Source organism: Hippopotamus amphibius, chromosome 4 (assembly GCF_030028045.1).
Source record: "Hippopotamus amphibius kiboko isolate mHipAmp2 chromosome 4, mHipAmp2.hap2, whole genome shotgun sequence".
Lineage (NCBI taxonomy): Eukaryota > Metazoa > Chordata > Mammalia > Artiodactyla > Hippopotamidae > Hippopotamus > Hippopotamus amphibius.
The window spans coordinates 100448403-100472511 of record NC_080189.1 but is presented as its reverse complement, the minus strand read 5'-3'; the positions used below and the strand labels follow the sequence as shown (position 1 = coordinate 100472511).

General features: G+C 46.1%; 1 protein-coding gene across 3 annotated transcripts in view; it reads left to right on the top strand.

The window, feature by feature from the left end:
• The window catches only part of EGFR (epidermal growth factor receptor), a 196197-nt gene that overhangs the window by 70282 nt on the left and 101806 nt on the right, over positions 1-24109 (top strand). The gene's annotated exons all lie outside the window — the stretch shown is intronic.

Genomic DNA, 24109 nt, shown 5'->3' with positions numbered 1-24109 from the left:
ATACACACGCACACACACACACAATGGAATATTAGTCATAAAAAGAGTGAAATATCATTTGCAGCAACAAATGAGATTATCATACTAAGTGAAGTAAGTCGGACAGAGACAAATATCATATGATATCACCTATATGTGGAATCTTAAAAATAGTACAAATGAACTTACTTGCAAAACATAAACACAGACGCAGAAAACAAACTTATGGTTACCAAAGGGGAAGAGAGGGGAGGGATAAATTGGGAGTATGGGATTAACAGATGCACTCTACCGTATGTAAAATCGATAAACAACAAGGACTTACTATATAGCACAGGGAACTATATTCAGTAACTTGTAATAAACTATAATGGCAAAGAATTTTAAAAAAGAACATAGATATATACATATATATGTATTACCAAATCAGTTTGTTCTACACCTAAAACTAATACAATATTGTAAATCAACTATACTTCAATAAAAAATAAAAATAAATGTGAACTATACTGCAGACCGCTGTTAGTTAAGTATACTGAGAAGTCTTTGGTGAAATGAAATCCACTGTCTCTGAATGTTACTTACATGAGTCAGTAGCTGACATGCTGGGAATGAGGTTCAGTGAGTACCCAGGCTTTTTTAATACAAGAAATGAGGAGGGATTCAAATACACAGGTCAGCAAGATCAGAATCCTAAAACACAGACCACAATGAATGGAACAGAATTAGGGAATTCATTAACAGCAAGGTCAAGGCAGAGCCAGCTACAGAGACACGGGATGGAGGAAAGCTGGCTTAACAGGTGCACCCGTGAAGGTGAGGCTCAGTTTACCATAAGGAAATAAGAGCCCCAACTGGGATGTTGTAACAAATTATTGCAAGTGCTATGGCTTAAAACAATACACGTGCTTTGTCACCCTGTTTAGTGCCCGGGGGTCTCAGGGACTCACAGTGCTGTGATCCAGCTGGGTTCTCCTCTGGGGGCTCCCAGCCCTCCTCCGCGCTCATCCCTGTTGTTGGCAGAATCCACTTCCTGCAGGTTGTAGGACTGAGGCCCTTGGCCTCTAGCTGCTGCCTGCCTGTTCACAGGAGGGCTGTTGGCTTCTTCATGGCCAAAGTGTCTCTGCCAGGAGAGACATTTGTTAAGAGCTGTCACCTGATCAAGCCAGGCCCACATAGATACTCTCCATTTCGACCTGAGACCTTAATCACATCTGCAAGATCCCTTTGCCTCTGACATAAAACCTAATCACAGGAGTGCTATCCATCCTGCATTTGGATCAAGCTGTATTAAGGAATAAGCAAGGAATATAAAACTGGATAAGCTTATATTGATTGGAAGTGCTCAGCTCCAGGGCTGCACTTGGGGCGGATGTTTGCAAACTGATGGGCCAAACAGTGGGGAAGGCACTTAGAAAAATCACGAGGACAGAAGAAGATGGCCTGGGATGCTTACTTGGGAGAAAACTAAGGGAGGATATAATAGTCGTCTTTAAATACTTGAAGGGCTATTACTGGGAAGAGGAATTTGACATTCTGGCTTTTGGCCTGCGGGTTGGTGTGATGACACATCCTGAAACATCCATCTCAGCCCCGGCACTCGCCTGCCACATTCTTTCCCGGCTGCCCAGCTCGGTTGCTTGTCTGAATTCCAGAGAAGCACAGCCCTGGCCGTAGGCTTCAGCAGTCACACATATTGTGGACACAGTAAATAGAGAGGTAACCGTGCAAAGGCAACATTTCCATTGGAATGATCTACTGAAGGGCAGGCTCCAGTCCAAGGAGGCTGTCTCCTCTGCTTCATTTCTCTAGACCTTCAAAGGGTCAACTAGCATCAGAAAATCAGGACACCAGAAGCCTTCAGAAGTTTTCAGTGCCTAAGTGGACAACAGTCAGCTGCCTAGAATGAAAAACATCCACACAGGAATTCTGTATTTAATCCTATAGAATACATACTGGCTTATGTCTTACCTGAGGCATCAGAGTTGACATTCAGTTGCTCCTTTCCACTGCATTCATGCAAATTCTTTTAATATTGCAAAAACTCAGTGTCATTTCCGTCTTCTTTAAGTCTTCTGCGTGTGTCTGCATCTCCACAGGATGGCGTGGCAGAACGGAAAGCTGGTGGGCCCTGGGGTCAGGTGGGCACTGGTTTCAGATCCCAGGTCACCATGTGCTCCTGGACCTGCAGACAGTGGGCTCCTTCACGCTGAACCGTTTTCTTTCCTAGAAGATGGGGATGATTCTCTCTAAAGGAGTCCATGGAAACCTGATAGAACCACACAGAGAGAACAAAGTAAATAGTTGGTGCTTTATAAATACTTTTACTTTCTGAAAATTCCTTCTGAAATAAGTAGACAAGAATCCTTGAACATTTAGAATTTTCATTTTAGCCATCCTGTAACGTCCACAGTATGGTGAAATCCTGCTAAATGTGATCTGCTAAGTATCAGACAGAGAGAAGAGCTGGCACCCAGAGTCCTCTTGTCTCCTGGCTCTTTACCCAGCATGTCCTTGATTCTCACAGGTGCCCCCAGTGTGACACAATGACAGATGCTGTGGCCGAGCTCGTGTGTACTTGGCCCCGTGCTTCGCCCGCTGAACGTGCTGCCCTTAGTAGGACAATGTGCAGGGATGCATGGGGAGGTCCCCCTGCCGCTGGGGAAGGTGACCCTCTCCCACGCCTAACTCCCTGTGCGTCTCACAAGTGGTTTAAAACCAGAATTGAGAGCGATATAGTAGCTGCTGTTTACCAGGTACCAGGTCCTGTACCAGGTAATTATTATGAATTATCTAATGTCTGTATTGCCTCGCAATTTTCCTGCTTTAGTCTCTGCACTTCACAGGTGAGGACTTTGAAGCTCAGAAACTGAACAACTTGCTCTGGTTCACACAGCTGATCGGTACGGAGCCAGGGCTTCCAACCCAGAACGTTCTAAATGTCTTAAAACCAGTAATTACAGATTGTAAGATTTACCAAAAAAAAAAAAAAAAAAAAAAAGACTGTAATGCAAAAAAGTGAGATTATTTGGCTCCCTTGGAGGAAGAAAGAGCACTGGAAAGACGTATCCCCAGAGCATGGGAAAAAGTGAAGCTGTGGCTTCTCTGTGAGCCAGTTCTTTCCTGGCAGCATCTTGGAACAAAGCCAACTATAGCAGAGTTTTCTGTTTTAATATGAGCTGCAGGGTGACTTTTTTTTTTTTATGCTTTCCCCTTCCCTCCTGTCTCTGCCTGGTTAATTCTCAGCCCCTGCCTGGCCCACTGGATGGCTGTGCGGCTCGTGGTCCCCGGGGCCAACCTCCAAGGCACAGGGGCCGCTGGCCTCCGCTCCTGCTGGAGGCCCGCGCAGCCCCGGGGGAGGCGGCAGCTGCTGGCAAGCTGAACGGGAGGGACTGTGACCTGGGAGCCCACGAGAAAACCGAAGTTTTCCTTTTCTTTAGGTTTCCCCTTCTCAGCTGTGAGTCAGCCCCAGTCTCCCCCCACTCTGTCCCCTCTGCCCCTCTGCATCCGAGCCCCACTGCAGGCGCGCATTCTGTGTACACAATGCTGTCCTAATATTTCTCTTTTCTTCAGGCAGGAAATGAGAAACTCATTTTTTTAGAGCCATTCAGGAAGTCGTCCAGAGTTATAATGGCCCATTATCTAATGGCCAGAGTTTACTTAGGCTTTCACTACTTCCACTGCCCACTTGAAACAAGGAAAAATATTTCCCCCGCTGCCGTGAGCGTGCTATTTAGACTGACCACAAGCGCTCGGACACGGTGAGTTTCCACCCAGACTCAGGAGCGTTGGAGCTGCCCTGCTGCCCGGCACCGCACTCCAGGCTAACTGCACTTGGTGTTCGTTTTGAGATGTTTCTCAGTTATTTATTTATTTATTTTGTCTGTGCTCGGAATGTTGTGCTCACAGTCCCTTTATTGAACCCATCATTGCTTCGAGAGTTGATCAACCCAAGCTGTGACACTTATTAAAAATGCATATTCCTAGGCCTGCTGGCAGGGTTCTGGGAGGGTGGGTCCCCAGAATGCTCATTCTAAGTCTCGTTTCCTGCGCCCGAAAAAGGCAGGAGCACGTGCCTTAACAAAAGTTGGTTTGCGCCTGAAGCGTGTGAAACATCTCAAGTGTGTGGCAAAATGTGTCTTGTTGGTACCAAAGATTGATTCTTTTATTAGGAGCACTAATGACAAGAACAGACCTTGAGGGAGGATTGAGACAGCAGCCTTTTCTTACCTGCTCTTTGTGCTATTGTGACAAGTTGGAAGCTCCCCTTTTTAGGGTTCAGCCCTACGTGAGCACCCACGCAGCCAGTGGAGACCCAGCCCTGTGGGCCGTGCTCTCATCCAGGATGTGGGAAGGCCTGGCCATGAGTCAAGGCTTACAGAAACCTGTGCAGGTGAGCGGGAAACATTCCAGTACCTGGTGTGTAGTGGCCCCTCCCTCCCGCACTCCTCCCTTTGTGTGTCACAGGCCATGGAAAGGAACCCACAGTAGTAACATTGGGTGTGTGTGCTGGTAGCTGCCTGAGATGGGCTCACAGGGGAGGTGAGAGGTGGAAACAGTGATCTGCTTCCTCAGATCCAGACACAATGCACGGAGTAAAGGAGCACCTGCTCCCACATCCTTGGTATCCGTCATGCCTGCCCAGTGCCCATTCCTTTCCCGTCTAGATGGACAGCCCCTCAAAGACCCAGGTACCGAGAAGGGAATGGCGTGGCCGCCTCCAAGGAGAAGAAAACCTGGTTTCAGACTCTGCACTCACCTCCCCCTGCCCTTCTCTGAAGGTGGGATCCATCAGGGCAGACCCCCTTGGCATAAAGGACCCCCCAAAAGAGCCTGGAATCTGGTCTGTAAAACTGCAAAACAGATGTCAGAAATGTTCCTGGGACGTTTTCGTGAGTCAGAACACAGGTGCCTTCAAGGACATTTAACTTTACCAGTTTGCCCCGAGTATGTGCTCTCTCCCCAGGTGGAGCCCCGGGCACACTTCTGGTTGTTCTGATTACACAGGAGTAATTTTAGAGTCATTTAAAAGTCAACTGCCAGGCATCTGCACTTGCAAATTAAATGCCTGGCACATGACTTTGCTAAGGTAATAGTTCATTACAGTACAAATTACAGGGGCGCACCTGGGTGACCTCCCCTGTCATCCAGCCCCTGTGATTCCCCGGGGCAGCCACCCTCCCTCTCAGCCCTGATGAAAGCCTCCATCATTCTGCGAATAGGGACACAGCCCTGTTATCAGCGCCATGTTTTTTGAATGCTGACACTGTTTTCTTTCTGGGATGAAAGGCCTCTGGCCATCTCACTCCCATCCCTTCGAATGTGAAGACATCAGGCTCCGGAGGTTTGCCAGCGAGCTGTTCTTACACTCGCCATCCTTCCTCTTCCCTCCCTCCACCATGCTTATCTGTCTCCTCTTATTTATTTGTTTGGCTCTATTTTTAATTACTTGATACAAAAATGCCTCCTCTTTGTAAAAAGTTCGGTGCTTGCAGAAAGTCAGAGAGTGGAGGGAGTCATGCTTTCAGCCTCTCAGGTCCCGCTTCCACTGGCCAGAGTTTGGGAGTTGCCTTCCAGAATTTGTTCTCTGTATTTTACTTACAGACATATGCACAAATAAAAATAGTTTAGGTTTTGTTCATAGTTTTATACAATGAGTTTGTATAATGCAAATTGCTTTGTCACTTGCTCTTTTTTTTTTTTTTTTTTAAACTTCACTTTAACTGAGAGCTCTCCAGATTGCAGTTTGTGTAAAACAGCCTCATCTGTGTAACCTGTCCTCATCCTCGGGGTGGCCTGCCGCTGCTGATGGGCATTTAGATTGCTTTGGATTTGTTAGCCAGGTAGTGAGGGCTGCAGTGAACAAGTTGACACAGCTTTTCTCTGCACACAGAAGGGGTTTTCCAGAAGAGAGCTGAGAGGAGAGGACCATTCAATGGATTTTTCAATCAAATTTTTAAAAAATTTCCATTATACCCGGAAGTTGTTATACACATCCAGAGCCCCAACTCATTAAGATGTTTTCACCATCTGTCCTTCATTTCTGAAAAATTTTAAAGCCAGTCACATCACACTGAGAAATAGTGTCATTTCACCACAGCATCCTTATGCATCCCTAGAACTATGAGTTTTATGTCATCCCAAGAGTGGAACAGTTCAAGAAATGCTCAAGCTGTTGGTCAAAAAAAGCCCCTACTGTGTGCTAAATCTGGCCCTGAATAGTGGCAAACAGGAGTCCATGGGCAGTGCTTGAACTATAGCAGAGCTTGCCTCAGACAAGGTCCCTCAGCCTTCTGCAGAGCTGCACACAGGTGGCAAGATCCAGTCCTAACTCATTGCGCACACACACGACTGAAGTTTGGTAAAACAGCACATTCAATACACACCCTTAATGACTAAGCTGCCTCTGTTCTCCCATTGTGCCTGTGGTTCCTGCTGTGCTGGGAACAGAATGGCCTGTAACACAATATTGTGGGTGAAATAGTATAAACTGTCCCTTGCTTTGCTTTGCATTTGGCCTGACAATTCAATTAGATGCTGAGTTCTGCGAGTTTATTTGAGGAGGCCAGGAAATGCCCTGGAGGCCAAGATTAGGTGGCTCCCAGTCGTGGAGCAGTCGCCTTAACTGCTGCAGCAAGATCTGCACCCGTAAGCATCAGTCCCAGCCTCGCTTGCAGCCCTGCAGTGAAGTGTACACGCGAAGGTGCCCGTGTGCTTCCTACCCAGTAGTCTGGGGCACTTGCAAATCCAGGCCAGCCCTAGAGCCCGGCATGCTCACATTTCCCCCACCCCCGCAATTGCAACACATAAATGATTCTTTTTTTCACTCCCTAGAACTGCTTCTTTTCTATATTTATTTTTGTATAATTGGTTTTGAAGAAAGGATTCCAGTTTTATATCATGTGGAATATATTTATGCAGTCAAGTTTATATACCTTTTCTGCTGGTGCACAACAAGCTGTCCTAGCAAATGTCACCAAGCGCAGTGACGAGCAGGTGACGTCATTCCTGTGCCAGGCTAATTACAGCTGCCTGCCCTGCACCACGGGCAGGGCCAGCTGGTGGTGCGTCTACAGCAATTTGCAGATAATAAATGTGGTTTTGATGATGTTGCTAAAAATCTGTTAGCGTAGAGATTAGATTAGAGATTAGGAATTTGGAGGGTTTCTGCTGCCAGCGTTTCTGCAAATGACCAGTTAGAGGACTGAGTTCTAGCCTGAACACCTGGGTGAAAACCTGTAATGGACAAAGTTCACTTCATTGGTTCCTTTTATGTGTCCCATCTTTCTAACTTGCCCAACGTTTTCATGTTTTAATTTTCATCAAAAGAATTTAAAAAATTACTGAGCTTATACATGTCTTAATTTCCTCACCCGATGTCTAGGAAAGAGAAGATGAACTAGATGGTCTCAGGGGTCCCCTCCAGCCTGTGTGCCTGTCAGCTCCTCACCTGGGCAAGCCTTCAGTGCACTTCTGTTGGTCGTGTCCTGTGAGAACAGATTTGTCTTCTACCCTGTCGGTTCTGCTTTCCTTGTTTGAAGTTATAGAGATCACGTGTGCAGGCTTTTTAAATGAAATTGCCTTTGTGTTGGTGGTTATGTGGGTCATTTCTTTACTCCACTTAGTTTTGGAATCACTAGCTCAGCCAATTTATAACCAAAAATTATAATTTACAGTTAGTAATCAACCTTATAGATGACTATAGTAGCCAAATCCATGTTCTCTTTCCCCTGCTCATTTCCACGTCTTAGTCCTGGTTAATGATAAACAGAAACGAGAACATTTCTCGCCCTGATTGTGCAGCACCTCTGCACTGCTTTTCCTAATCTTTTCATGGTATTACACAATTTTCTCTCCTGGAAACAGGCATTTCTACTCATATCTGTGGACAGTCAATAATGAAAACATGATTTTTTTTAAGAAGGAAAGTACCTTTCTATCTATTCTAATTTTGATGGAAACTTTCTCTAGAGACTGGGGTTTTGTTTTTAAAGTTTTTTCTTTTAAACACAGGAGAGTCTCCGCATCTGTTATCCGAGGACTAACCTAAGTTTCTCTTAGGCGGTGTAGTTTAAGGCTCACCACTTGAGTGCAGTCTGTGTTGGTTCTCCTGGTCATGTGACTGTTCCTGGTGGCCCAGGGAGCGGCCAAGGAAGCATGGGAGGTGCCGATGGACATGGAGCAGTTGTTTCATAAAACGTCAGCTATTTTGCAAATGATGGCAAAACCATACGCAGGACAGGAAGTGCGTCTACTGAGAACGTCCAGTACAGCCAGTGTCAGACGCACATAACAAAAAATGAAGCCGCAGTACAGATGCAATGCATTGCGTAAGCTCTTTGAAGTTATATTTTCCCTCTTATCAAGGAAAGTTTGTCTTCAAGAAGGGCTGCTTAACAGAATGACATCTGGCGATGACATTTTTCACTTGAAGTTAACCTTAGAAGCAAGTTTCCATTGACTGATGAGGAGAATGAATTGTCCTAACCTAGAATCGAGCACCCCGTCCTCGGGAGAGAGAGCTCTCGGTCAGTCACGAGAGGTAGCTGCCTTGCACCAGGGCCAATTCTGAGAGGTTTGCCTAGGGCTCTTCCTGAGCACGGCAAAGGAGCCTCGTGGATGTGTTCCTCCTACTGTCCCGGTGATCGCACAGGACAGGCCAGCCCATCACATCAGGAGGTCCAGCCACAGAGAGGTTTTCAAGCATCTAGTTTGGGGGCAGTCGATAGAGCAGTGCCGGGAGACGCCTTAAGTCGGTGACCAGCATCTAGGTCGTAGTTTTCTACTAGGAGTCCATAATGAACATAGAAAGAGGAATCTCCTCCAGAACATTCTAACAATTTTCTTTCTAACTTCATCTCTCACTAAGGCTAGACGCTCTAAAACTTTGCACCCATGCAGCTATCTCAGATCGGTTTTGGAAGCGGGTAAAAGAAGGCAACGCGTAGTGCTTTAGGTTGTTCCTGGTCATCAGCATTGCTCAGCACTACATGTTCATGGGCGTCTATTTTGCAGGCTCCAAACAGACCCTTCTCTTTAGCAGGTGCAGTAGTTATCTTTGAAATATTAGAAAGGTCCCGGCAATTTAGCAGAGGCATCTTGGATCACTCAAAACCATGACTCATAATAATGTAAATTCAACTCTGACTTTTGTTAAGCGAAAGAAACAGAGTTCTGCGGGGACATCCAGACTTGGGAAGTTGCTCTGAAGGCTTTTCGGGACTTGGAGAGGGGGTTCTGGGCCTCCTCCTTCAGTGATTTTTTTACTCCCCTTTCCTCAAATGACGGCTCAGAGTCCCAGTAATTCTGAACTGTTCTGTATCCTTTTCCAGTTGCAGTGCCTTGCAGATGTGGACCAAAAGATGGTCATTTCCCCGAGGACATGCCTTGATCCTCTTATTCTTTTGTAACTCCTGGTGCCTGGACTTGTGGCACTGAGGGCACGCTCTCTCCACAACATTGCTGTGCCCTTGAGGGTACACTTGCTTGGAAAATGCTGGGGGAAGGAATTCGTCACCTTGGAAACTTAGAGCCACCTCCAGTGAAACAGGAAAGTCAGCGGTGAACATGGGGTGATCCTGAGCCTTCATCCGCTCTTTATACTGATAAGGGATAGATTTCACAGGGAAAGCAGAAAACAGTATTTTAAAACTCAAGTTTGTATTTTCTTTCACTTATAATTCAGTAAAAACTATAGAGGAGCCTCGGAAGTCACCTTGTGGAGTTCAGTGCATTGCTTTGTGATTCCTGGTGGCAGGTTCGGAGCCATCACCACTTTTGAGAAAACATCTTGGCCCTCACCCAGGGGTCCGTCTAGTCAGCCGTGCTGGGGTCAGCCTTTCACAGAGGAAAAGTCAGGGTGCGGTGGGGAGCAGCCCCAGGGCAGGAGGGAGAGGGCACCCGGAGAGCCTCGTCTCTGCAGACACAACGTGGGTTCCCAGGGCGCAACTGGGGCCCGATCCTGACCGCTCCTAACTCCGCGCCCTCCACCGGTGCACAGTGCCCACCCGCACTGACCCCACCAGCCACAGGTATGCACTGTCTCTGCTCTCGTCTTGTATCCACGTTTCCCTCCATCATGCAGAATTCAAAAGGTCAGATCACTTCATCTTTCTAGACTCAATTTCCTGTTTCCTCGAGGAGAAGAACGCATGGCATCAATGCCTGTCCTCTTCCCTCTCCCGGCTGGTGCAGCGGCTTGTGTAGAGGGGTACAGGCTCCTGCCTCCGGGGTGACGGTGACCACCTGGCGGTGACCACCCCGCTCAGTGCACTGGCCCGAGTGCAGGGCAGCTTCCCGATGTGTGCGGTGACCACACGGTCCCATGGGCATGTGTGGGCATGCTTGTACACACATACACGCGTACACACATACACGCATACACACATACACACATGTAAGGTGAGAGCTCCTAGTTAAGGAGGAGACAGTAACACTCATTCTCTCCTTTTTAGAGAAGGGGGAAATGGAGATTCTGTTTGGGGTGAGGAAAGCACAGAAGTGAATTCCAGCCTCCACCTAAGCCTTTTCTCCATGAAAGTTTCCCTCACTCACACTATACACGTATTCAAATATTTTTTAATGTCCTTTTTTTTTTAGCTCTTCGTCCTGTATGGTCTGATAGCAAGAAATGATTATAATTATGCAGCTTACCTCAAAGGGGCTGAGGATGAATGTGATAAAAACATAGCAATGTCTGTGGGAAGAAAAAGTCCCAAGAACAGTGCAAGAGCACCAAAGGCTAGATTGACAGCTGTGCATTGTGAAAACAAAATAATTACTTATTGCACCTCTATCCTCATAGTTAAAATACACATGCACACCGAGGCAACCTTGTTCAAATCCCGGGCCCACGTGACATCCGGCAGCTGGGAGGACGCACATCAGCTGCTTCAGTGGAGCCAAGTGGAAGGCGCTCAGGCAGCTGTGCTACTCCCCTCAACCCTCAGCTCAGTGGTTCTCAGCGCTGGCTGTTCATTGCAGTCATCTGAAGAGCTTTCAAACACCAGTGCCCACCCCAGAATGATTAATTTGCAAATAATATTTTTTTAAAGACTTAGCATGACTTTACTGACCCAATGAGCCGGTCAATAAGTTCTTTTTTTTTTAATTGGAGTATAGTGTATTTACAATGTTGTGTTAGTGTCTGCTGTACAACAAAGTGAATCAGTTATACATATACATATATCCACCCTTTTTTAGATTCTGTTCTCATATAGGTCATTACAGAGTATTGAGTAGAGTTTCCTATGCTATACAGTAGGTCCTTATTAGTTATCTACTTTACATATAGGAGTGCGTCTATGTCAATTGCAATCTCCCAATATATCCCTCCTCCCATTTTCCCCTTGGCAACCATAAGTTTGCTCTCTACATCTGTGTCAATAAGTTCTTTTCCTCTAATTTTCTTGTTTGAAAATGCAAGTTTCCCACCTGTGTCTTCCAGGTGTGGAAACTCTTGGTTCTGTTTCATAGCAGCGCTGGCTTTCTCAATCAGAATTCACCTGTGCCTCCTTTCTAGAAAAGCCGGGGTAGGGGGAGGATTTGTCTCCCCAGCGAGTACTGAAGGGTGAATTTGTGCCTCAGTAAGCTGCCTCTTATTGGCTGCGGCTGTCTGATTACTGTGCAATAGTTGTGTTTCCGAACGGTTTACAGTAACATTGGGTTGAGAAAACACGTCAGCACACCCTGAGGTACCATCAAGTGATGGCTACGAAAGGATCCGTTCACTTGCTCATTTATACATCAGGTTTCTCTCGGGGGTTGCTGGGTGTTTGCCAACTGCTGGGCAGGCAGGCATGAGGCAGGCACAGCCCTGTCTTCTCATCTCCGCCAGTGGTCCAGTCGGTTGGGACAGAGCCAGCGGATAGCACTCAGTGGACAGACTGTACACCTCTTGGTACCGTGACCAGCCTTATTCTTGGCTCCCTCGCTTGTTTTCGACCTGAACCTTACCTTTGGGGCTCACTTTCCTCACATGTGCCATTTAAACGCTAATAGATGCTGCCGGCGGTGGGGGGGTGGGCCTTAACCTGCTCCATACGCCCAGTCACTGTCCCCAGCTTCCTGTAGTCTCACCCTCTCCTGTTCTGCTAACGCAGCCCCTCCCCAACCAATTTCCCTGTGTCTGTGGGGCCCAGGCCCACGTTAAATCTTAAACCTCTTCACTGACCCCTTCCTCAGGGTCTCCTCCAAAGGACTCCGCAGTCGCTGCACCGCAGCTCGTATTTTGGGTACCAAGGTGCAAGGAGGGGTGGGTGGCATCTCAGAGCTCTCAGCTGCTGTCTCCAGACCCTTAGGTGCCCACTTCTGCATCCTTGAGGTTCTCACTCAATGCCCTTGAGGATGACATTCAGAACCCCAGAGATCTGCAATGCCAAGTCACCGTCCCGACCTCCTCCCACAGCGTTGGAGCTATTTCACCTCAGAAATCTTAAAGCCTAAGATCAGAAACCCAAATGTAATGCTCATTTTACAGTGCTTTGCTCTATCATGCTTCGGAGACATTGCTTTTTTTTTTTTTTTTTTTTTTTTTTTAACAGTTGAAGGTTTGTGGCAACCATGCAACATGCAGGTCTTTCAGTGCCATTTTTCCAACAGCATTTGCTTACCCTGGGTCTCTGTGACACTTCTGGTATTCTTGCAATATTTCAAACTTTCTCATTATTGTATTTGTTGTGATCTGCGATTAGCGATTTTTTTAGACAGGGCTGGCGCTGTGTTGGGTCTTCGTTGCTGCACACGGGCTTTCTCTAGTTGTGATCATGGGCTGCTCTTCGTTGCAGTGCTCAGGCTTCTCGTTGTGGTGGTTTGTCTTGTTGCAGAGCACAGGATCTAGGCATGTGAGCTTCAGTAGTTGTGACAGGTGAGCTCAATACTTGTGGCTCAAGGGCTCTAGAGCGCAGGCTTAATAGTTGTGGTGCGCGGGCTTAGTTACTTCACAGTGTGTGGGATCTTCCCAGACCAGGGATGGAAACCTTGTCCCCTGCATCGGCAGGCAGGTTCTTAACGACTGCACCACCAGGGAAGTCCCCGATTAGTCACCTTTGATGCTATTATTGCAAAAAAGATTACAACTTGCCGAAGGCTCAGATGATGGTTAGCTTTTTTTAGCAATGAAGTATTTTTAAATTAAAGTATGTACATTGCTTTTTTAAACATAATGTTATTGAACACAATAGATTATGGTATCGTGTAAACATAAGCTTTATATTCACTGGGAAACCAAAAAATCCATGTGACTCACTTTATTGTGATTTTTACTTTATTGCAGTGGTCTGGAACCAAACCCAAAATACCTCCAAGGTCTGCCTGTGCTCTGGTTTAAAAAAAAATGAGCAGCTGGGATTGCACGTACACCTCGTACTATTTCATTTTTTCGTAATGAAGCGTTGTCCCCTTTTATAAGAATGTCTCCCCTCTTCTCTACTGGTTAAATTCTAGCGTTCCTTCTGGTCCCCAATCTCTTTTCGTCCTCTTTGCAGATGTTACAGGGTAACCTTCCTTTGCAGTTTCAGTGAAGACTAAAACCAGTATTCGAGTAACTTATTGTGACTGCTTTGGAAACACAGAGCCGCAGTTCCTCCTCGTGTACTCTCGGGGCACTGCCTTCGTGTCTCTGATAGCGTTTGTGGGCTGTGTTGAAAGTGCCCAGGCCACGCGCTGCCACGTGTAGAGAGAGGCTTGGACGAGCTGATCACACACGTCTGCTGTGCTCAGCTGTGCAAGCATCCTCACAATCGTTGTCAATCCTCCTGCAATTTTAAGCCCTGCTTTTTTTTTTTTCTGCAAATTTAGATAAAATTTCCTTTGCAAATCCTTGATAAAATGGACTTTAAACTTATAGCTGATTTTCCAGTTAGTTATATTGACCACAGTTCTTGGTAACAATTCAGAATCTTGTGAAATATACCTACATGTATGGAGATCTGTTTCTGAGTTACCTCTGGCATGCCAGTGGTCGAAAGCCTGGACCATATCATGGAGATAAGCTGCCTTGGCCATTCATGCTCAGTTTTTCTACTCGTTTATAAAAATTCTATCAAGCAGTGGGAATTAGATGACACAGATCACGTTTATTTATTTGTTTATCCATTTATTTATTTGGCTATATTGGGTCTTCGTTGCTGCATGTGGGCTTTCTCTAGTTGTGGCGAGGAGGGGCTACTCTTCGTTGAGGTGGGCAGGCTTCTCAGTGAGGTGTCTTCTCTTGCTGTGGAGCACAGGCTCTAAGCATGCGGGCTTCAGTAGTTGTGGCGCACAGGCTTAGTTGCTCTGCAGCATGTGGGATCTTCCCGGGCCAGGGCTCGAACCCATGTCCCCTGCATTGGCAGGCGGATTCTTAACCACTGTGCCACCAGGGAAGTCCACCTGTTATTTAAAAACAAAATGGTACTGATGAACCCAGTAACAGGGCAAGAATAAGGATGCAGATGCAGAGAATGGACTGGAGGACACCGGGTTGGGGGATGGGGGGACAAAGGGGAAGCTGGGACGAAGTGTGAGAATAGCATAGACATATATATAGTACCAACTGTAAAGTAGATAGCTAGTGGGAAGTTGCTGTATAACAAAGGGAGATCAACTGGATGATGGGTGATGCCTTAGAGGGCCAGGACAGGGAGGGTGGGAGGGAGTCGCGAGAGGGAGGGAATATGGGGATATATGTATGAATACAGCTGATTCCCTTTGGTGTACCTCAAAAACTGGTACAAGAGTGTAAAGCAATTATATTCCAATAAAAAGCTTTAAAAAAACCAAATTCTACCTATGGTTATTTTACTTGCAGGAAGATATGAAGCCTCGTGGTCTCAGGGACCAGGAAACCAAAATATTTTCCCCACTCGGATGTAAATTGATTGATCAGGTGCTCCAGGCCAGCTGCTCCTTATTCAGCTTCCACTTTCACATGTGTCGAGTAGAAATGTGTAGGTTGCCTTGCAGAAGGAGACCTGTCCTCTCCCGTGCACTGGTGACAGAGTCTGTGCTGCGTTCTCGCCCACCCGCTCCGGGGTGGCTGTGAGTGGGGGCCGTGCCCTCGCTGAGGGGGTGGGGGTGGGCAGAGCGCTGGGGCGGCAGTGTTTCTGGATTGCGCCCTTGCTGAAGTCACTGGAGGTTCTGCTGGGATTAGATGTGCCTCGCTTGTGCAACGCAGCGAATGGAATGGAATGAATGTAATGTAAACGCACTACCCCAGCCTCTCACCAGCCCTCCAGAGGCATATTATCATCCTCCTTTGCCCGATAAGGAAACGGAAGCAAGAGAGACTGTGACTTTCCCAAGGCCAAGCCTGTGCTCTTTCTGGAGCTTGAATAACTGGTTCTAGGATGTTAGCATGTGAAGAAACTCCCGAGGACATTGGTCAAAACGCAGACTTCTGTGAGCTACCCAGGTCTACAGGACCAGAATCTCCCGAGGGGGCCTGAGCCACTTTCCAGGAATGCAGACCCCCAGCCTCCCCCTTGCTCCTTGCCTGGAGGTCCGAGGGCTCTCAGATCCACAGGGGAAGGAGGGCAACGCAGCCATTGTGAGAATGACCTCAGCGGGCAAAGCTCCCTCTCGCACCTCCTAGCCGGTATTGTTTTAATAACACAAAGTAAAACTGACCAGCCCAGAGGTCCGTCATAGAACAAAAGGATACGTAAATCACCCCACACTCACCTAGAGAGAATTTCCTGTAAAGCTGGTGAAACTGAAGCTCCGTCCGAGGCCCTGGGTGGTCCTAGCAGTTTGCTGGCAGTGTCTTATACTTCATGAAATTTGCATAAGGAAAACATCCTGTGGTTTTTTCATTCCGAGTATTCACTTTCACTTTGTACCTCATTTTGTACGTATAAGTCTCAGGGCCCACAAACCCTGTGTCCACCTCTGGGGCCCCCTGGGAGAGACTGCCCAGCAGCAGACATCGCTGCACATCACAGTGTACCCGGTGAGAGATGCCCACAGTGGAGTCTGTGCTTTGCCCCACAACATCCATAGGGTTTCACAATCCCATTTGTGAAAAAAAAAAAAGGGGTATATTTGTGTGCACCTAAGCACCTCTAAAAAAATTTTTTTAGCCCTATACCCTTCTGCACTCTTCCTCTTTTCCCAAACTTCAAAAATGGTATTGATTCTATTATTTTCCCAATTAGAAAAGTATAAATTTCTATAGGAGGTTTGAAAATAATTAAAAATATGAGAAAAAATTCTCAAATCATGCCTCACAGTAATAACTACTGCACCATGTATAAAATTGGTATTTCTTCCAGGATAGAACCCAGAGCTGCCCTTTGCCTTGATGGTATAGTTGCTGAAACAGAGAATCCCCTTTACTTTAAAAACGAGGATGTAGGTAGCATTATTAGAAACGGAAAGCTCGTTGATGTTTCCCCACTCCTAAGCAGCCTGTGTTTCTCTGAATAACCAGTTTGGGGCCTGGCTGGGTCCAGGGGAGGGACATTCCTGTTCACCTACTATGAGCGCAGTGGCAGACCCGAAAACACGTGTGGGCACCTACAGTCGAGGACCCCTTAAATATATAACTTGACTCTGTGTGATGAAATATTCCTCAGCCAATAAAAAGTATTTTGTAGATAAATACTTATTAAAATATTCGGCAGTCTATTAAATGAAAAAAGGCCAGTGAAAAATTACGTGTCATATAGCCCCTTTTTTAAAAGTAAATTCCCTCCCTACCAGGTATACATAGAAAGAATTCTGAAAGTACAAATACCATATGAAGATCATTGATTTTGTCTTTTTTCCCTGTTTGCTTATGGAATATCCAATTTTGCTTCAAAGAACATGTTCCTCCAGCAATATAAAAATGAAATAATGGAATTATTTTAAACAAGAGCAGGGAAACCTGGCCCTCCAAACTGTCATCCTTTTGTGATTTGAAGATTCAGTTTCCTCACTTGATAAAAAGATGCAACAAGGTATTGCAATATGTGAATAAGGAAACCATAAAAAGTGTTGAGGTGTTGTCTGTGAGCCGAATTATTTTTTTAATAAATTTTTTTAATAAATTTATTTATTTATTTATTTATGGCTGCATTGGGTCTTCATTGCTGCACATGGACTTTCTCTAGTTGCGGCGAGTGGGGCTACTCTTTGTTGTGGTGCACTGGCTTCTCAGTGTGGTGGCTTCTCTTGTGGAGCACAGGCTTTAGGCACATGGGCTTCAGTAGTTGTGGTGCATGGGCTCAGTGGTTGTGGCTCTCGGGCTCTAGAGCACAGGCTCAGTAGTTGTGGGTCACGGGATTTGTTGCTCCACGGGACGTGGGATCTTCCGCACCCCGGGCTCAAACTGATGTCCCCTTCATTGGCAGATGGACTCTTAACCACTGTGCCACCAGGGAAGTCCCTGTGAGCCGAATTAAGTGATTTGATTCGTGATTTGCTGTCTTCTGATTTCCAGGCAGCAGTGACTGCCCCAGGAGCCGCCGTCTCCAGGGGGAGCTGGTGAGAGGGTCAGGGAAAGGTCCCCACAGCAGGTAGCCCTCCAGCCTCTTCTCAGTGCCTGTCTTCTCCCCTCCTCACTCCTCTCTCCCTTGACCTCAAAGAGGAAATGGAAGTCATTTGAGAAATAGTCCTGTGTTCTCTCTAACCCATTCGGCACCTGTGCTCATATGTGGTTTTCCGTTTATCCCTCTGTTGAGTTATTCTCTGGGATTCAGTGGATCAAAGTCCCATCCCAGGAATGCTGTGAAGATTGTGGTGTGTCTTCCCCACATCTCATCAATTACACAGATATTTCAGATGGTCCAACAGATGCCCTTCTAGGGTAGGTTGGCCTCATTTGACTCTTTTTGTTTGGGGCCATGGGATGGCTGATATTTTTTCTTAATGCTACATTCTTTTACGAATTCAAAGCCACCATTTGGCTTTCAGAATTGGAAGTCAGTGTGATGGTACAAGCCTTGAGCATGAAGGCAACGTTCCTTTCTATGAAAAGATGAAATAATTGCTTGAAATAGCTGAACAGGACACCTGGTCCCAGAGGCACAGGAGGAATTCAGGCGCGAGGTAGGAAAAGAGCACTTGGCACTTAGCAGCCTTGAGAGCTGTGATCAGACACTGTAGGACCTGCTGTTGCCAAAGCCACCTTCTCAAGGGGCACCTGGCTGTCATGAGCTGTGGCTCTCTCCCGAGGGCTGTGCCTGCACGGAGTCATGCTGGGGTGGGAGACGTCCCTACTGACAGTCCCGTGTGCCCCCTCCCAGTATCTGGTTCGTGAGAAAGCACGAATTTCGCAATCTCTCCCAGTGTCTTCTGCCAACTTCTGTGAACAGATGTGGAATTAAAAGAAAAAAAAAAAAAAAAAAGCAAAGGATCTCCATTCTCAACTTCATATTTATAACTGGGATGTTTTCGATAGAAGAAAATAGGTTAATGACTTGTTTAAACTCTGGGAGATGGAAGCAAAGCATTAAACGCGCCAGTGTTTACAGGTACGGGCAGACCTCGTTTCAATGCACGTTGCTTTAGTGCGCTTCAAAGATACTGCGTTTTTTACAAATTGAAGATTTGTGGCAACCCTGCATTGTCAGATGATAGTTAACATTTTTAGCAATAAGTACTTTTTAATTAAGGTATGTGCATTTTTTAGACATAAGGCTATTGCACACCCAGTAGACTACAGTATAGTGTAAACATAGGTTTTATATGCACTGGGAAACCAAAAAACTCATGTGACTTTACTGCCCTGTTTGTTTTATTGCGTGGTCTGGAACGGAACCTGCAGTATCTCCGGGGTCTTCCTGTGTTACAAGGTGGGCTGCATCTTCTGATGTTAATCTCTTAAAGTTTTTCTGAGAGCCACTAGGAGCTCTCCGTGAAAGCCAGGTTTGTCAAAATGAGGTGGGCTTTCACTGTGGCCTTGGTGGCCCGTGTGTGTGCCTAGCCAGCCTCACAGTCCCTCCAAGCTTGCCCCAGGCGGCCTGCTCCTTGAGCAAAGCCTTGAGCACCCACCCGTGCTCCTCGAGAAAGGAAAGCGCTAGAAGATCACAAGCCTTCACCGGGCTGCCGGGGGCTTGTTTGCTAATGTTAACTATGGCACGTGCTTCGAGAAGGCCCAGCTCCCTGCACCGTGGGCCGCTGGGCACGCAGGGCTCCCATCACAGATGTGCCGTGCGCTCCCCATCCTCTCCGAGCCAGGATGTTCTGTGTAAACACGGGTGTTGATTCCATCTGGCCCGCTCCCCCGGGTTTGGTGGGCGGGCCCCCAAGAGAGCCATGCCTACAGGACCCCCCCCCACAGCTGTCTGCTTTCTAGATTGCCTCAGAGCTGCCACAGCTGTGCACCGCGGTGACCCTGCGCACAGCTGTGGTGCGCGAGGCCGGGGAGGGGGATCGCGGCTTCCTGAGCCGCCCGGGCCTCGGGTCCGGGGAGGGCTGCCAGGGCCCGAAGTCCATCTGAACTCTGCCAGTGACAGGGGCCTCACCACTGCCGGAGACGATCTGTGTTCTAGCTCTTTCAGCAGCTCTAATAATTTTTTTAACAAATGTTGTCGTTAGTGCATTATCTGTGTCCCCGCCTCACCTTTCTTCCAGCCCTCTGACCCAACACCACATGTGAGGCCTTCTTTCTTCGTGCCCGTCCCCCAGTTTAAAGACAACTGAGGGTCCTCTTCCCGAGGCTGAGCATCCCTCTCCTTGCAACTAGCTGATGGCTCTTGTCACTTGTCACCTGCACAAGGGACCCGGTGCTTCCCAAGCAGACCCCTGACCACTCCTGCCCTCTCTCTGCTGCTGCACGCTACCCTGGTATATTGGGGTTTAGGAACTAAGTAAAGCACTTGTCATTTGTCCCTTTTAAAACGAATGCTGTTATCAACACTTCTTCATTCTAGCTTCCTGAGGACACCTGGGGTCGGATCCTGCCACCCGGCACACACGGTTCCACCTCCCAGTGTTTCATAGTGCTGTCCGGGGCTTTATGTACTGGATCGTGCCACAGATGTTGACCAAGGCTGAGTTGTACGTGGTTAACTCCACTGCCCTCATCTGCTTAGAAATCAATACTCTGTCAACAGGCACTGTTTACCCTATGGGCACCCATGAAATCCTATCAGCCACCACATCTTTACTAATTGACATTATGGTTTAGTTAACTGGATGACCTCACTGCAGTTCATAATTGTAATATGCCTTAAAATAGCTCTACTTTCCCAATGCGCTCTAATGCATTTTTGTAAAGATCCCCTTTCAAAATTAAGTGAACATTCATGAACCTGTAGTGTCACATGAAGAGACGCAGTGAAAGCTGGAGTATTTCATCTGAAGCTCAGTCTAAGGAAGAAAGTTAGACAGAGCTGTACAGGTGGAGTGCTTTGGGAAGACCAAGGTACCAGTGGACGGTAGTGTCTGAATCTGAGCAAGGAGTCTTGTAAAGGAAATTCAGACATCAGACTACGTTCTTCCAAACACAAGAATCTATAGAATAATGTACCATAGAAAACCTATAAATATTCTGGAACCCCTCTCTTGATTGGGAACTAGTCCCACAAGTTTTGTCATCTCTGGTTGCAAGAATAAAGGATGCTGTATGGGAAGTTCACATCTTTTAATTCATGAAAATTAATTTTTTGTGAATGATATGGTTTCTAAAAATTTATTACTTGCATTGCATTGTTTTATTTTTATTTTTTCATGCAAGAGGGTAGAAGTGCCTGTGCGCCTATTAAAAACAGCAATGTTAATCTCTGCCTGACTCAAAACCCAGTTTATGGGATCTATAATGCTTATGCCTACCCAGAAGCACCTGTGGACGTGCTGAGTATAGGAGAGCATCCGTCGCTAATAAGAATAGGAGATGTTTGTCAAATGCTTACTGTGTGATAGGCACTGGCATGTAAGGTTTAGGTTCTCATCAACAACGCTTTGTGGCAAAAAGCATTGTAAGCAGTTCAGCAGGGGGAAACTGAGGCATAGAGAGTCTAGGTGCATATCCCAAGGTCACACAGGGGACAACCTGCCAAGCTGGACTGAAGCCCACACACGTCAGTTCCAGCTTCTCTGCATGGCTGCCGCGGACGAGTGACATCTGGGTAGATGGAGATTGGAAGTCACGTTGGCTGCTGAGACAGACTGGGTTTAAATCCCACCCCTGCTGCCTACGTACTCTAAGACCTTGGCAAGGTCATTTTCTTGAGTCTCATTTTTCTCATCTATAAATTAAGAAAAACTAGAGCCAATTGTGGAGAGTTATGTTAAGAATTCCACGGATGTGCATGACACTTGGTAACCAGTATATACTACGTGGTCCACAGTGGTTAGCATCACTTTGTATTCTCAGGGCAAAGATGCCAGGTGTGTTGGGTCCCAGCCATCTTGGCCCATCTGCCTTCTTCTTCCAGTTCGCACCCTGTGGTGAGGCAGACTCAGTCCAGCAACTCTGGGGAAGTGCTGACTCCTTTCATTCAGAACCCATGTTAGTGACCCTGTAGAGTTTGTTTTTTGGGGTTTTTTTGTTTGTTTGTTTTTGGGGTTTTTTGTTTTGTTTTGGTTTTTTGGTTTTTTTTTTTTTCTGTTGCTTTCCAGTGAAGTAGGAAGTGGGCAGGCTTTCAGGGAAAGTGATTGATAATCATTTTATTGTTTATACTTTGGCTTCATTTGATCTAAGACAGATTAGCTGCTCTCAGAAAGCTACTCAAATGGAAGAAAGGAGGGGAGGGTGGGATTTGGGCTAGTAAACTTTTCCATGATAGAAATAGTATTTTTTGTTTATTTATTTATTTATTTGCTGCATTGGGTCTTCATTGCTGGCACGGGCTTTCTCTAGTTGTGGCACACAGGCTCAATAGTTGTGGCTCGCGGGCTTAGTTGCTCTGCAGCATGTGGGATCTTCCTGGACCAGGGATTGAACCCGTGTCCCCTACATTGGCAGGCGGGTTCTTAACCATTGAGCCACCAGGGAAGTTCCTAGAAATAGTGTCAATAATTAATAACTTTTTTTGGTTAATATGGTCAATTTATACTACAGTAATGCCCCTTTAAAAATTAATTGTACAATGGATGTTTCATTTTGATTTGAGGATTTGGAGTATAATCAGTATTTTAAATTATTATTATGAGCTTGTGGTTGTTGCAACTTTGCCTTTATGGCTTATTTTTAGCTCTCTCCCCGGATGTCAAATACTTAGGCAGGAATAATACATTTGGCTATAATGTGGCTTCATGTACTTTGGGAAACCAAGGAAAGTCTGTGTCTTCACTGGTTCGTGTCCTAGAGGGGAAACTAGTTCACTTGCTGTTACTTTTTTTTTTTTTTTATCTCATTCGAAGTGGTTTTTTAAGTCAGTTTTCTGTTGTTAGAAGGGAGAGATTTACTCTAACTTTCTTGTAAAACAGTGTTAGACATACCTTCTATGATCAAAGAGAGATTGGGTCGGAGAGAGGGGAAGTGGGGAGAGGTAGGTACAAACATTCAGTCTTAAGAGGAGTTCTTCTGAGGATCTAATGTGTGGCTTGGTGACTGCAGTCAATAACACAGTACTGTGTACTTGAGATTTGCTGAGAGTAGATCTTTGGTGCTTTCATCACAGACAAAAAAAGAGCTTTATGATGTGATGTGATCTTGATCTTGGTAATCCTTCCTCAATGTATACCTATATCAAGTATCACATCTTATGCTTGAAATGTATGCAATTAGATTTGCCAGTTATTCCCCAGTAAAGTTCGGGGCAAAAAAGGAGAACCTGGGTCGAGTAGTTTCAGTGCCTACATGTAGACATGAATTGTTTCTCTCTTTTCACCATGAAAACAGCTCCTGCGTAAGTGGTACAGGTAGTGAATAAGGCATAGTCACAGCATGAGGGGCCCTCGGAGCACCGGGCGCGGGGCCGGACCACCCGTACCTGCCTCTAAAGGAGTTAACGACATCCAGTCAAACCACAGAGCAATGGTTCCCCCACATTAGAATGCAGAACCCATGCATAGAGAAAGAATCCTGCTTTTATTCTAAAGTGCATTTATATTTAAGGTTATTCCAAATGTGTAAACTTTTAATTTAGCTGTTTTGATAGAAAGATCTGTTTGATAGAGAAGACACAATTTAAAAGAAATGTTCATTTGGTGAGTGGGTTTTTAAAAACTAGGTATTTTTATTCTTTCCTCTGTAAGAAGTAGGAGGGTGAGAATAAGTAATAGAAGTTTTAAGCATGAAATAAGAAGGTTGTCACATGAATTTCTTAGTTCTTTCTTGATAACAGCAAAATTCAAGACTTTGTTCAAGGAGGTATTTGAGGTAGTACCTAGAGTCCCCAGAAGATCCAGAGACCCAGGTCAGGGCAGAGCTGGACCACTTCAGTAGAAAGCCAGGGCCATGGCCTTTCTGCAGAGTAGGCAGAAACTTCGTGTCCAGGTGCAGAGCCCAGAGACTCGGGTAGCTCTGATAGTACATGGTTGGATAGTGAAGATAAACTCACCCCCTCCCAGCACTGGTTGGGGGCTCTCCGCTTGTTCTCGCCCACTCTCAGTTCAGGAAGGAGCTAAAGCACTTCTGGCCCTGAGTCACGACTCACCAGGAGTGTCGTCCTACCTAGAAGTCCCGCCAGTGGGCCGTGCTCATCTTTTCCTTTCATATTTGCCGCGGTACCTCGGTATGTCATGATGCGTTTTGCCCTGCTCCTAACTTGAAATGGATCTCATTTCTTTGGGCACCAAATTGTCCTGCGGTTCTGTATCCGTACTCAGCCCTGCTTCCTTTAAGCATCACTCTGCATGTCCAGGGATGCCCTGTGTGCTCCCCAGTCCACAGGCCTGAGGGAAGTTTCCCCTTTGACATAAAGACTTCAGGAAAACCTTTCAAATTAATCATCTCACGTGAAAGTGTAAACCTGATTAATACAAAGTGACTTTCCAGACTTTGATTCTAAGACATTCTCCCCAAACTCTGGAATTTTGTTGCATCCTCTCAGTATGTATCCTTAATGGAGTAGTTTATCAATTATTCCTCAACACCTGCATTGTAAAATGCATATTTTAAAATCAGTTTTTAAAAGTAGTGTTTAGAGATCTTGTTAAAAGTCTAGGAGTTAAGACATTATCCTGTCAACTCTCATAACTCAAATGTTCCTGAGTTCATTTTCATAATAACCATGTTAAATATATGTATAATATGTATAATATATTTGCATATATATTT